At 39.9% G+C, this 12,720-nt stretch overlaps 1 non-coding gene across 1 annotated transcript; it reads right to left on the bottom strand.

Moving 5' to 3' along the window:
- Positions 1-12,365: 12,365 nt before the first annotated feature.
- On the bottom strand, positions 12,366-12,473 carry LOC117286046. Its single transcript, XR_004517184.1, has one exon. It is a non-coding gene; the product is annotated as a U6 spliceosomal RNA (small nuclear RNA).
- Between the last annotated feature and the right edge of the window lie 247 nt (positions 12,474-12,720).

Raw genomic sequence — 12,720 nt, 5'->3', positions numbered from 1 at the left:
AGTGTGGTGATTACCTGTGTCACCCATGGGCTTAGCTGCCTCATTCTCCCCTGGATGAACACAGGGGTGCCTTGGATCATGGGCACCTCTCAGCCATTTACCACTCAGCCCTAGGCATTAGTAAACAGGCTGAATCATGCTCCCCCAAAAGCCATAGCCAAGGAATAACCCTTAGGAATGTGCCCTCTTTTAGAATTATGGTCTTTTCAGATGTGCTTATGTTAAGGATCTTTGAGGTCGTCCTACGTGAGAGTAGGCCCCAAATCCAATGACTGGCATCGTGATAAAAGACAGAGGAAGTAAATTTGAGCCCCACAGACAGGGAGAAGAATGCATGCAAAAATAGAGGTATCAACTGGAATCAAGGAACACCAAGGAGTGCCAGTATTAAACCAAATTTCTAGAGACCTTGGAATAAAAGCGTTTGCTGAGCCTTTTCAATTGATAGCCATAAGAGGAGCAGGTACTGGGACAGTTCCCACCACCTGCTACAGTAGGGTTTGGTAATGGAGAGGAAAATCCCTGCAGTTCTAAAAAACTAGAGCACATTATGATGAAGATTTAGGGAACACAAAGCATAAATAGCTTACACTGGACCTAAGATGACTACAAATGAGAGGGCAAAACACTGCAAATCTGAGTAGATCTTAGGATGGGCAGGACAGGAAACAGGGCATTGTGCCCTCCTGGAGTTCAGCCTGGACTTTCTGCAGGTCTTTGGGAATGTGGCGAAGTTTATTTTGTTTGCTCTGAACAGCTTTTCTTATCTTGCTTCTCCTCCATTTTTGGGTGTGTGAGTAAATTAAGGGCATGTCAGATTTTTTCTCTTATCACTAGCAACCATTAGAAGCTGGAAAAGCCCAGGAAATATTCTCCTATGGCACCTTCAGAAGCATGTGCCCCTGTGGCTACCACACCTCAGATCACCGAAGCACAGAGGACTACTATTTGAGCTGCCTGGTTTGTGGTGCTTTGCTTCAGCAGCCCTGGGAGACTGAACCCATTCAGGGACAACAGCCCTCTTGGACAGGCCACAAGAAAATTCCTATTGGCATAGGCTGAGTTATCCCAGTGCTCCCAGTGCTGGCTTGAACTTACCCTGGAAGCTTGTGACAGGCCACACAGAGTCTGCCTAGACAAGCAATGGGAAAGGTAGTGACAAAGACCTTGGGCAGCTTTTAGGACCCAGCGGTTTAAGGCTCTGCTTCTTTGTTTTTCAGTGGTGTCAGTCTTGGAGGCTGTTAGAACCATTCAGGGAGACTTTTAAAAATATTTTCAAAACATCATGATGCCTAGGCCACACCAGATCAGTAAAATCAAAGTTCTCTGGAGTGGGGCCAGATATGGGTCTACATTAAAGCTCCCTAGGCACCAAATTTGAGAACCAGTGCCTTAAAAGGCCTCTCGGGACAGGAGTGATTATTGTTGATGGGATGGAAATGCCTCTCTTGAGGATTCCCACTTTCCTTTTGGGAATTTAGGGTTCATCAAATTCTGATCGGCCAAAAAGTTGTACTAGAGGCTAGAAAAATTGTCTCCATAATTAAGCAAACAAAACTACTGCATGCTCAGTGATGGCATCAGCCTGGGAAGACAGACCTCACACAGGCATCCTCCACTAAGTAGGTAATGGGGAGCTCCAGCAGATCCTGGACTCAGAGTCCCTCAGCAAATGCACTCAGCCCCGTTAGGGGCTCTTGAGATGAAGCTGCCTATGACAAAACAAGGGGCCTTGGCAAGATGCTGGTGAAGATGTGTGGCCCTTGGGTCCAGGGTGAGACTGTGTCAACAGGGCATGTGAAAGAGGGGGCACAGTTTATGACACAAAGAACCTGGAGGTTTAAAACACACATGCTTAGATGTTTTCTAGCAGTTGGTACTTAGCTCTTCCTTAATTTTCAGCAATTCTTGCTGAAAGGTGTTTGGAGTTCGTCTGTCTTATGGGGGACAAAGAGTGGGAGTTTTGTCCACCTTTGGACCAAAGCCTCAAAGGGAAGCCTGGTACCCTATGGACCTGTAGGGTGGCTGCAGCCAGACCAGCCAGGAGATGGTCCCTGTTGAATGTAAACTCAGAGGACAAATTTGGGGTTACTTGACCAACCACACCTCCTCTGGAACAACCCTTTCCTCATTCATTCTTTTGTTCATTCATATGCTCCTCTATTCACTCACTCAACTCTAATCCCGCAGGACATTCAGTAGGTCAAACATTGCTCTTTACCCATAGGTCAGGAAGGAGCAGCTCTGACTAAATTCTTGCCTTCTGGGACTTAGTATTTTATTGGCACAGGCATGTACAGAAGTGCATCAGCTAACATATCGATACACAATAATTTCAAGTGGTGAGAGGTACTGGGAAGAAAAGCAGAATTAGGTGAATGGACAGAGCAGGGGAACGTGGGAGCTGGAAGCTCCAGTCCCTGTGAAGTCTTGGAAGACCTGAGTAAAAAGGCAGCTTAGCCAAATCATGTTGTTTAGATTTTATCCTTTCTCACGATGAGTGTTGGTATTTCCCAAGCTTTGTAGCTGGTCCACTGTCTGAGTTCATAACCACAATGACCAGGGAAGTGAGAAGAGCAGGCATTAGACTCAGGCACCATGTGATGAAGTTTTGGTCATGACAGGCCTCATATACAATAGTGGGCCAGCCGGTGATGCATGCCTGTAATCCCAGCACTCAGGAGGCTGAGGCAGGAGGATCGCTGTGAGTTTGAGACCAGCCTGAGTTACACAGTGAGTTCTGGGTCAGTCTCAAGTACATAGTGAAACCCTGTCTAAAAAAAAAAGAAACAATAGTAGGCCCATAAATTTATGTGGCCTAGTGGGATTGAAGCCATCTTTGTGTAAACACGTCACGGTGATTGCACAACACCACCTATTGAAACCTTCTCAGAATGTACAGCTGTATTTCCTAGTTTACACATAATGGAATTTGCACACACTGATAATATATGGAAGTGTGACTCCTGCCTGGGCTGCATATCCCCCAACCCCTCACATTTTATCCAACCCTGACTTCTGTGTCCCCTGAAGGAAGACCAACTGGAAATGAGAAGGAGAAAACAGTTTGCTGCAGTGACCATGCCTCAGAGTGATCTGTCCATCTGTAAAAATATCACTTCCATTGTTTCTTCTTTTAACATTTATTGGGTAATGTTCATGGGATTCTCCAAATAGCTAAGTGATTTCTGTGTCCTTCTGAAGAGCTTTAAACTTCTTAACCTGCTATTCAGTTTTGGCCTTGTAGGAAACAATACCAAAAAACACCTAAGACTAGTTAAATTTATCCAAGTTTATTTGAACAACAAGATGCTAGAACTGGACAGCATGTCAGAAAAGCACTGGTTCAGAATGCCCCAGAAACAAGGAAACCTGTTTTTATAACTAGAAACAAGTAGTACCATATTGCCTATTTGACTAGTGGGGCTCCCCTCTGCCATATTTGGGCCTAATCTGGCAGCCTCTAGCCTGGGATTGGCTGAGGATTTGGTTGCTGCAACTGGCAGAAGCTCAGTTGCTAGGTTACCAGTGTGTACATTTAGGTCTGCTTATAACTTGCTTACACATCAAACTAGGTTTCAGTTCACTACATATGGAGGCTGCTTTGGGCCAAATTTTATCATTCAAGTACAGGGGGCTGAATTTAACAGCTTCAATTTGTTTGAGTTTGTTTCACATATTTTTAGTGGATTTCAAGTTCACATAATTGAATGAATCATCATCCTCAATTCAAGACAGATTCTCTTCCTTACTCTGTACTTGCTCATCTTACCTTCTTGTATTTCATTTATTGTATTAATTTGTTCACTCATTTGTTTCTGGTAATATAATGAAAGTCTGTGACTCATGACCCAAGCACTACAATGTGGTAGCCACTGTCTATGAACTCTTCCTGTGCCAGCTGCCTTGCCCACTCCTTTCAGGTATTCATCTGTCAGATAGGTGGTCATCCTGAATCCTGTTTTCAGCATTCTTGTGATATTTTATTTTATCAGGCATAGGTGTTTGTTACTGTGTATAAGTCTAAGCAATATGTTGTTTAGAGTTGTTAGCTTTTGTCCTTTATTTTAAAAACTATTCCTCAAGCCAGTAGTTATCAAAGTTTAGTCTCCATACAGCAGCATCTAGAAATATGAAAGTCATTACAAATGCAAATTCCTGCGTCCCACTCTGAACCTACTGAATCAGAAAGTAATTTGCATTTCTCTGATTACTAATGAGGCTAACAACCTCTCAATTTCTTTGCTGTGTACTAGTGTCTCCTCTTCTCTGAAATGTCTGACAGATTTTTAGCCAAATTGTTCAGAGTGGTTTATAATTTTTTTTTATTATTTTCGGAGTTCTTACTGTAGTCTTGACACAATTCTTTCAGATTAAATTCATTGAGGGTATTTTCTCTCAGGTTATAGTTGATGTTTTCACTTTCTTTATGCTGTCTTACAAAGAATAGAATTCCTCCCCGACAGAGTGGTTTATAATTTTTTTTTTATTATTTTCGGAGTTCTTACTGTAGTCTTGACACAATTCTTTCAGATTAAATTCATTGAGGGTATTTTCTCTCAGGTTATAGTTGATGTTTTCACTTTCTTTATGCTGTCTTACAAAGAATAGAATTCCTCCTTGGAATATAATAAAATGCATTAATTATTCTTTTATAGTAGTCAGCACCTTGAGTTTTATTTGAGAATCCCTTCCTTATTCCAAGGACAGAAAGAACAACATTTATATTTAAAGGTTTTGAAGAAATGTTTTTGACATATGAGTTCTAAGACCTTGGGAAATTAGTTGTTTTGCATGTGGTGTAAAGTAGAGGTGTCCACTTGTCATTTTCCAAATAAATAATCCTTTTTCTGGCTCCACTGAGAAATTTCTTTTCCCTCTAAGGAGTTGTGATCCTCTGCTAAGCCTCACCTATTGTGGGCCTGTTTCTGTACTTTCTACTCTGACATTGGCTAACTTGTGTATTTTTGTACCATCAATCACTGCCTCAATTACAGTTGCTTTGTAATAAATATGTTCTTTCTTCCTGAGCGTACAACCATTCCTACTGGAGTTTTCATTTGAATTGTATTAATCCGTTGTTGCATCAATGTGGGCATCATCTCCTGAGACATCCTGCACAAACACCACGGCCCTGCTCAGTGGCCCATCCTGCTTTCTGGACTTTGTTCACACTCTCACAAAGCCCACCCAGCCCCCATCCACAGTTTGCTACAATGCTCTCCACACTTCAAGCCCAGCTGTGCCTCCAGCATGAAGGTCCTCTGAGTGGTTAACCCACACCATCCCTTCATCCTTTAGGAGGGGGCAGTGCCTGGAAGGCTCTGTTAAATGTCAGCTCTTATTTTTTCCCCAATTTATGTTGAGAATTTTAAAAAGACAATTTATATCCTTTCACCTCAAACATTTCCTAAAAACCACTGTAATTCTTTAAATCATCTCTTGTTTTCTGAAGCCATGGGAGAGGAGAAGAGGAGCAATGACTTTGCCAGGGAATTCACAGTATAATGGCTACTCCCCAGCCAGTTCCTGTCTTGGGGCCGCTGGCCACTTCTCATGGGCCAGCACACTCCAGGAGATGGCTTTCTCCAGTCACTGTCTGGGGAGACTTAGAATGTCTTTTTTTTTTCCTTTTTTTCTTTTCTTTTGGTATCAGGGATGGAAGGAACTCTGGGGTCTTGCAAGGCAAGTGGTGGAAATACTTGGCCTGCTTAAAATGTCTTGGACTTAAGAATCTGGTCTACAAATAACTTGTCTTTTTAAAAATAAAATTTCTCCACCTATGATATATAAAACACCAGAAGAGAGAATCTGCAGTAGATAGTTTCATTGGTCTGTTTATCTGGAATAAATTTGCCTCTTTCAAAATATATTGACCTTGTTTTCCATATGTTTTGTTTCTGTTTCTTTTATTCAAAATCAGAAAATAGGCTGCTCTGCATGACTGATTTTGTTTCCAAATATACCTACCTTGTGATTGTCATGTAAGTAACCTAACCAAGATTACCTGAATAGCTAAATTTAAAGCATCACCAGGTGAGCCGGGGCGTGGTGGGGCATGCCTGTAATCCCAGCACTGGGGAGACTGAGGCAGGAGACTCGCTGTGAGTTTGAGACCAGCCTGGGCTACATAGTGAGTTCCAGGTCAGTCTCAACTACATAGTGAGACCTTGTCTCAAAAAAACAACAACAAAAAAAAAATAAATAAAGCATCACCAGGCTTATGAAGATGAACTTGGAACTTGTCTGTGCTTTTGAGGAGCATTTATTGAGCTATAATTGAAGAGCCAGTGTCTTTTTATTTTCTTCAATTTAGAAATAAATTATTTTGGGGATGAGAGAGTTGTGGATTGAAGATCATTACTGATACCTTATGACTTAGATTTTCATAATTCATGTAACAAAATTTTATAAAAACCTCTGATTTGGATCCACAGCAAATATCGAGTCGTTTTTTTTTTGTGCTATACAGATCACTAATTGTTGATTGATTAAAATTCATTAATTATTGTAGATCTAATAACAAAGTAATTTTAATCCCATGGAAATTTATCATTTGGAAGCTACATCATAGCCTCAAAAATGCAATTCAGTTTAATAAACCTTCTGAAGGCATTTGTTCAACTTAGCACTGAGCTCCAAAGATTCTTGAATGAACAGCATACAGGAGCTTCTCTCAGCGTAGGAGGCACATTATCTCTGGGGCACGATTATTCACAACAATTATCATTATTCAGAAGTTTTTCAAAAGTCCTGTGCTTTCTTTCTGCTAGTGAGAATTCAACATTAACTGCACTGTTGAATAAAAAGAACTCCAGAATTTAGAGACACTGATTAGAAAGGACTCTTGACCTCAGAAACCCTGCCTATTTTGATCGTGCCTCTGATGTTTATCTAAGAGATGGGAATAATGGCTCTGCCCTGGGGAAGTTGATACTGGAGACTGGAAGGCACTTTCCTAACCTCTTAAAAAATGCACAGGAAACTGGATAAAGAAGATGTGGTTTTTCTATAAAATGGAATATTACTCAGCCATAAAGAGCGAGAGAATAGATTCATTCATAGGAAAATGGATACATATTGAAGATATACTCCTAAGTGAAATAAATAAGTCCCACATACTCTTAAAAAGCACAGATGCCACACCTATGACAGGATGGGCCATCAGTCCTTGATTAGCTGCAGTCTAATGAATTAGTCAGCAGACACAGCCCTCCCTCAGCAGAGGCAGATCCAGCTGGATCAAAGAAGTCAGACGAAAAGGAGTGCATGCAGAAGCTATAGTTTAGAGGAATGTCTATTAAAATACATTGTTTGCATACTGTTTGGTCATAAGATCTTTATATTCCATTCCAAAAACCTCAGAGTGTGAGTAGTAATTTAACATGACAGTGGAGCTCACTCAGTCCCAGCTGTACAGTCCTCACTGCACCGAAAGGACAAATGCTCTGCCACAATCGTGATGATCACCAGAGGGGCGATAGGGGCTGTGTTAGTGCAGGCGATGCCCCTCTTTTCCAGGATTTTAAATCTTTTGCTTGTCTTCAGACCAGTCCTCAGATATGTCAGTCTTGTGGTTTGGACACTAAGATGTAGATTCTTCAGTTGCTCTTGCAGAAGTATTTAAAGATGGAAACTTAGGAAGAAACAGTCCAACACAGTTATCCCCTGTTTAAAAAATAGGCATCAAAGGCCATCACTGGTGAAATAAGGGTTGATGATTAAATTCATATTTTTTTAAAAAGTATTTGTCCTTTAAGAGAATCCTTTGAGGGATTCTCAGGGGATTTAGCTCAGTGGATCTGCTGCCTGCCTCGCAAGCACAGGGTCCCAAGTTTGATCCCTGGTACCAAATAAATAAATAAATAAAAGCATCCTTGGAAGATTCTTTTGGGAGAACCTCATTGCATTGGAAATACTCAATTAAAAAGAGTTAGGGGTGGAGGGTGAGGCTTGTGTCTGTAGGACAAGGCCTGCCTGGCACATGAATGACAGCTGGGGTGGGGCTGGACCTTCAGCTCTGTGTGAGTTTACTGAGATTCTAGGTTTATGTTTCAGAATGATGAAAACCACAGTAACATCAACAACTATTAGGACAAATGAAGTAAAGATGGCTGTTAACAATTTTAAAATGTTTAAAGAGCTTTGACTCATTAAATGGGAGTGAAGAAATACAAGTCAGATGGACATTATAATCAAAGGATGTATGAAAACAATTATTTTGTGAGGAGAGAGATGAGACTCTTTAAATCCCTCCTTTAAAAAGGGCATGAAATCAATTTTAAAATAGTAACTAGGAATTTCTTTATAGTTGACATGTTCACTATGACTCCCAAAAGAAGCTGTTGTAGTTACATAGCCACGAGACTACACAGTTCTAAGGCCTTTTTTCTTCTTGTAAGTCAAGATCCACGGTGTCTGATCTCCTACTTAGAAAAAAAATCAGGTAACAATTTGATCTCATTGCAGTCACATAAACATCCCCAAGCAGTATAGCTAGCCAGGGGAGAAGTGAGTTAACTGCCACGTGGACAAAGAATCATGAACGTTCCATCATAATTTCTTAAAATCCTTACCACAATTTCTTCTTTAGAAATTAGCCTCCTGATGCATAGAACTCACCATAATTTTTTGTGCCACAAGAAGGCAGAAATACACTGCCAACTAAACTATGAGACACTGAATTCTTTTGACACACAATTGCAATATTTACTAAAAATTTTTTATTTAGTTGTAAGATTTACAATGTGTTCCTTTGTGCATAGAAATGAGAAGGAAAATTTGGAGGTTATGATGCTTTCACAACTCCTCCAAGTTCAGTACCTAGCTGCCTCACACCCCATCCACCCCATCCAATCATCCTATCCTGTGTGTGCCTTCCAGGGCCAGCCTCTGAGCCAGGATAAGGAAGCATCTCTTAGAAACAGGCACCACTGCTATCTCCCATTGTGTCTGCAAGCTGCTAACACCCATTCTGTAAATTCTGATGCTGATTTTTAAATGTTTATTGGTTCATGTGTGCTGGACGTAATGATGACATTCATCATAGGTAGTCGGTATACTACATATGTACATCATACATCTTAACTCTCTTTACTTCCCCTCCTGCCCTCTCCCGCCATCTCTAGATCCCCTTCCTCTTTGTAAAGGATGTATCTCCCTATTTTGTATTGTCCATTTTTTATTTTGCTCTTTAAATTACACTTTAGGTTTCTCATATACTAGAAACCGTGTGATACTTCTGCTTGTGTCAGATTTAGTTCTGTTAACATTGTGGTCTCAAGGTGTGATACTGGTGCTTTATGGTCTTAGTAGAGGGGCAAGAAAGGGTTCCAGAGAACAACTAAACTCATCAATCCCTCAAATGGGTGAATAGAAGCCAAGGATTATGGAGATCTAGCCATGGAACTGGGTAATAAGTCCCTGTGCTATTTATCCAGCTTCTTGTTTTTCTTTTGTCCTTTTTTATGTTTACATTCTTCTTCACATAAAAATTATACATATTTATGGTATACCATGTGAAGTTTTTATATATGTATAAACTTGGTAATGTTCACATCAGGGTTATGATATCTATCTGAAATGTTTATCCTCTCTTTGTAATGAAAACATCCACAATCCTTTCTTTCAGGTTTTTTGAAATATACAGTATGTTATTGTTTTCTATGATCACCCTACTATCCTGAGTAGCACAGCAAAGTCCTTTCTGCCATCTAACTGCACCTTAGTACCCACTGGCTAACCTCTTCCCATCCTTCTCTCTCTGCCCTATTACCCCAGCTTCTGGTAACCACAATTCTGATTTCAATCTCTAGGTGATCAACATTTTTAGATTCTACATACAGTAAGAGAGCTACAGTTGAGATCAAGAATGGCTCCCTGAAGTTTCCCAGTGTTTGGAGGGGAGACATTTGGAAGGTGATTGGACATGAGGTCACTGTACTTCTCGGTGGATCAACCCATTGAAGAGTTCATAAGTGAATGTGCTGTTGGGAGGTGGGCGTGTCACTGGGGCATGACCTGGAAGGGTATGTCTCCCTTCCCAGCTTCTTTGTTTCTCTGATTCCTGGCTGCCCTCAGCTGAACAGCTAGCTATCCTCCATAGGCCCTTCTGCCATACTATTTCTGCCTTGGACCCAGACAAACACTGCTCTGAACTGTGAGCCAAAATAAACGTCTTCTCCTTTAAACTGTAGGTGTCTAGCATTGTGTCCCAGTGATAGGAAAGTGACTAATACAGAGATTCTATGGCACTTGTCCTCCTGTGCCTTGTTTGCTTTACTTAACATAATGATCTCCAGGTTCATCCATGTGGTCGAAAATGACAGATTTTATACTTTTCTGGCTGAATAGTACTATACAGTATATAGTATCATATTTTCTTTGTTCACTCATCAGTCGATGGATACTTAGACTGATTCTATTTCTTGACTATTGTCATCGATGTAGCAATACGCATAGGAGTGTAGTTGTCTCTTTGATATACAGATTTCATTTCCCTTTGTTAGACCCCGTAGTAGGATTGCTGGGTCATATTGCAGTTGTATTTTTAATTTTGGAAGAATCTCCACACTGTTTTCTATGATAGCTATCTTAATTTACATTCCTATCAACATGATACAAATGTTTCTATTTTTCCATAGTTTTGCCAGGGCTGGTATTTAGATAAGGATTGGGTTATCTGTAGTCATTTTAATAATAGTCATTCTGCCAAGAGTGACAGCCCAGGCCTGTTAATCCCAGCATTTGGGAGGCTGAGTAGAAAGACTGCCTTGAATTTGAGACCAGCCTGGGCTACACAGTGAGAATTCAAGGCCAGGCTGAACTACATAGCAAGACTCTGTCTCCAAAAACCAAATAATAATAATAATAATAATAGTCATTCTAACTGCAGTGAAATGATATCTCATTGTGGTTTTTATTTTAAATTTCCCTGATAAATGTTATTGAGCATATTTTCATGTACTTGTTGTAGTTGGTCATTCATATGTGTCCTGAGAAATGTCCATTTGCATTTCTGGTTTATTTTAATCAATTTTTTTGTTGTTGTTGTTGCTATTGAGTTTCTTGAGTTCTTTACATGTTCTGGATATTAACTTATTGAATGTAGAGTTTGTAAATATTTTCTTACCTTGTGCAAGTTGTTTCTTCACTCTGTTGTTTTGTTACTGTGCAGAAACTTTTTGATTTGATGTAATCCTATTTGTCCATTTTTGGTTTTGTTTCTGGTGTTTTTGAGATCTTAACCAAAAAGTCTTTCCTGTTCCAATGTCCCAAAACATGTTCCCTATGTTTTCCTTTAGAAGTTTCACAGTTTCGGGTTTTACATTTATTTATTTTTTCCATTTTGTGTTGACTTTTGTGACTGGTAAGAGATAAGGGTATAGTTTCATCTTTCTGTGTGTGGTATCCAGTTCTCCCAGTATTGTTCAATGAAGAGGCTGTTCTCTCTCCCAACTATGTTCTTAGCCCCTTTGTCAAAGATCATCTATCTGTGCATGCATAAGTTTACTTCTAGGCATTCTGTTCCATTAATCTATGTATCTGTTTTTATGCCAGTATTGGCATCTGTTACAACTGTATTGTAGTATATCGTGAAGTCAAGTAATGAGATTCCTTAGGCTTTGTTTCCCTCTACCCCCTAGATCGTTTTGGCTAGTTGGATTCTATTTTATGGTTCCAAAAGAATTTCAAGATAAAGGTGGCTGTAGTGGTGCACATCTATAATCCAAGCTCTCTGAAAGTCTGAGGAAAGAGGATCTCAACTTCAAGCCCAGATTGTATAACTTGTTGACCTAGCAAGACCCTGTCTCAAAATTAAAAAAAAATTTAAAAAGACTGTGATTGTAACTCAATGCAAGAACTTCTGGGTTCAATTTATAGTACTGAAAATACTTAGGGTTATCTTCTTTTGGTTCTGTAAAGAATGTCATTGGTATTTTGATAAGGATTGCATTGAATTTGTAGGTAACTTTGGGAAGTATGAACGTTTTAGCAATATTGATTCTTTCAGTCTATGAACATGGATGTCTTTTTGTGGGTGGGGTCTTTTCAGTTTCTTGTATTTCAATTTCTCAATGTAAAGATCTTTCATGTCTTCAGATAAATTTATCCTAGAGAATTTTCTTTCAGTAGCTATCATAAATGGGATTGCTTTCTTGATTTCTTATCCAGATAATTTGCTATGGCAATTTAGAAATGCTACTGATTTTAATATATTGATTTTGTGTCCTAGGACTCTGGTTACTTTATTACTTTTCTTGGTCTTGTGAGGAAGGCTTTCAGAGTATTCCAAATACAAGATCATGTCATTCTCGAACAATAATAGGGCTTCCACTTCTCCTATTTGGTTGCTCTTTATTTCCAAAACTACAGAATGCTTCATGAATTTGCTTGTCATCCTTGCACAGGGGCTGTGCTGATTTTCTAAGTGTCCTTTCAGCTTTAGTCTGTTTGGTGCTGTAACTGGCACCACCTAGCTGATTCTAAATTTTGTTATTATGTATTTTCCTGCACCTGCTGCCAAAACCATGATACAATTTTAGGCCAACAGCAACTGTAGCTAATTGTAAGACACATCACTATACTAAAGATGTTAAACTGTGAAAAGGAAAAAGTACCACTCTTGGTAGACAATCACCAGGACTGCCTGTTGTGGTCCTTTGTCAGCTGTTTCCCAGCTGTTCTGGTCTGCGAAAACCACCAAGGAACACATCCCTG

The sequence above is a fragment of the Fukomys damarensis genome, unplaced genomic scaffold (genome assembly GCF_012274545.1).
Source record: "Fukomys damarensis isolate Sample0158 unplaced genomic scaffold, DMR_v1.0_HiC HiC_scaffold_14, whole genome shotgun sequence".
Lineage (NCBI taxonomy): Eukaryota > Metazoa > Chordata > Mammalia > Rodentia > Bathyergidae > Fukomys > Fukomys damarensis.
The sequence above is the reverse complement of the archived record's forward strand: the minus strand, read 5'-3'. Positions and strand labels throughout refer to the sequence as shown.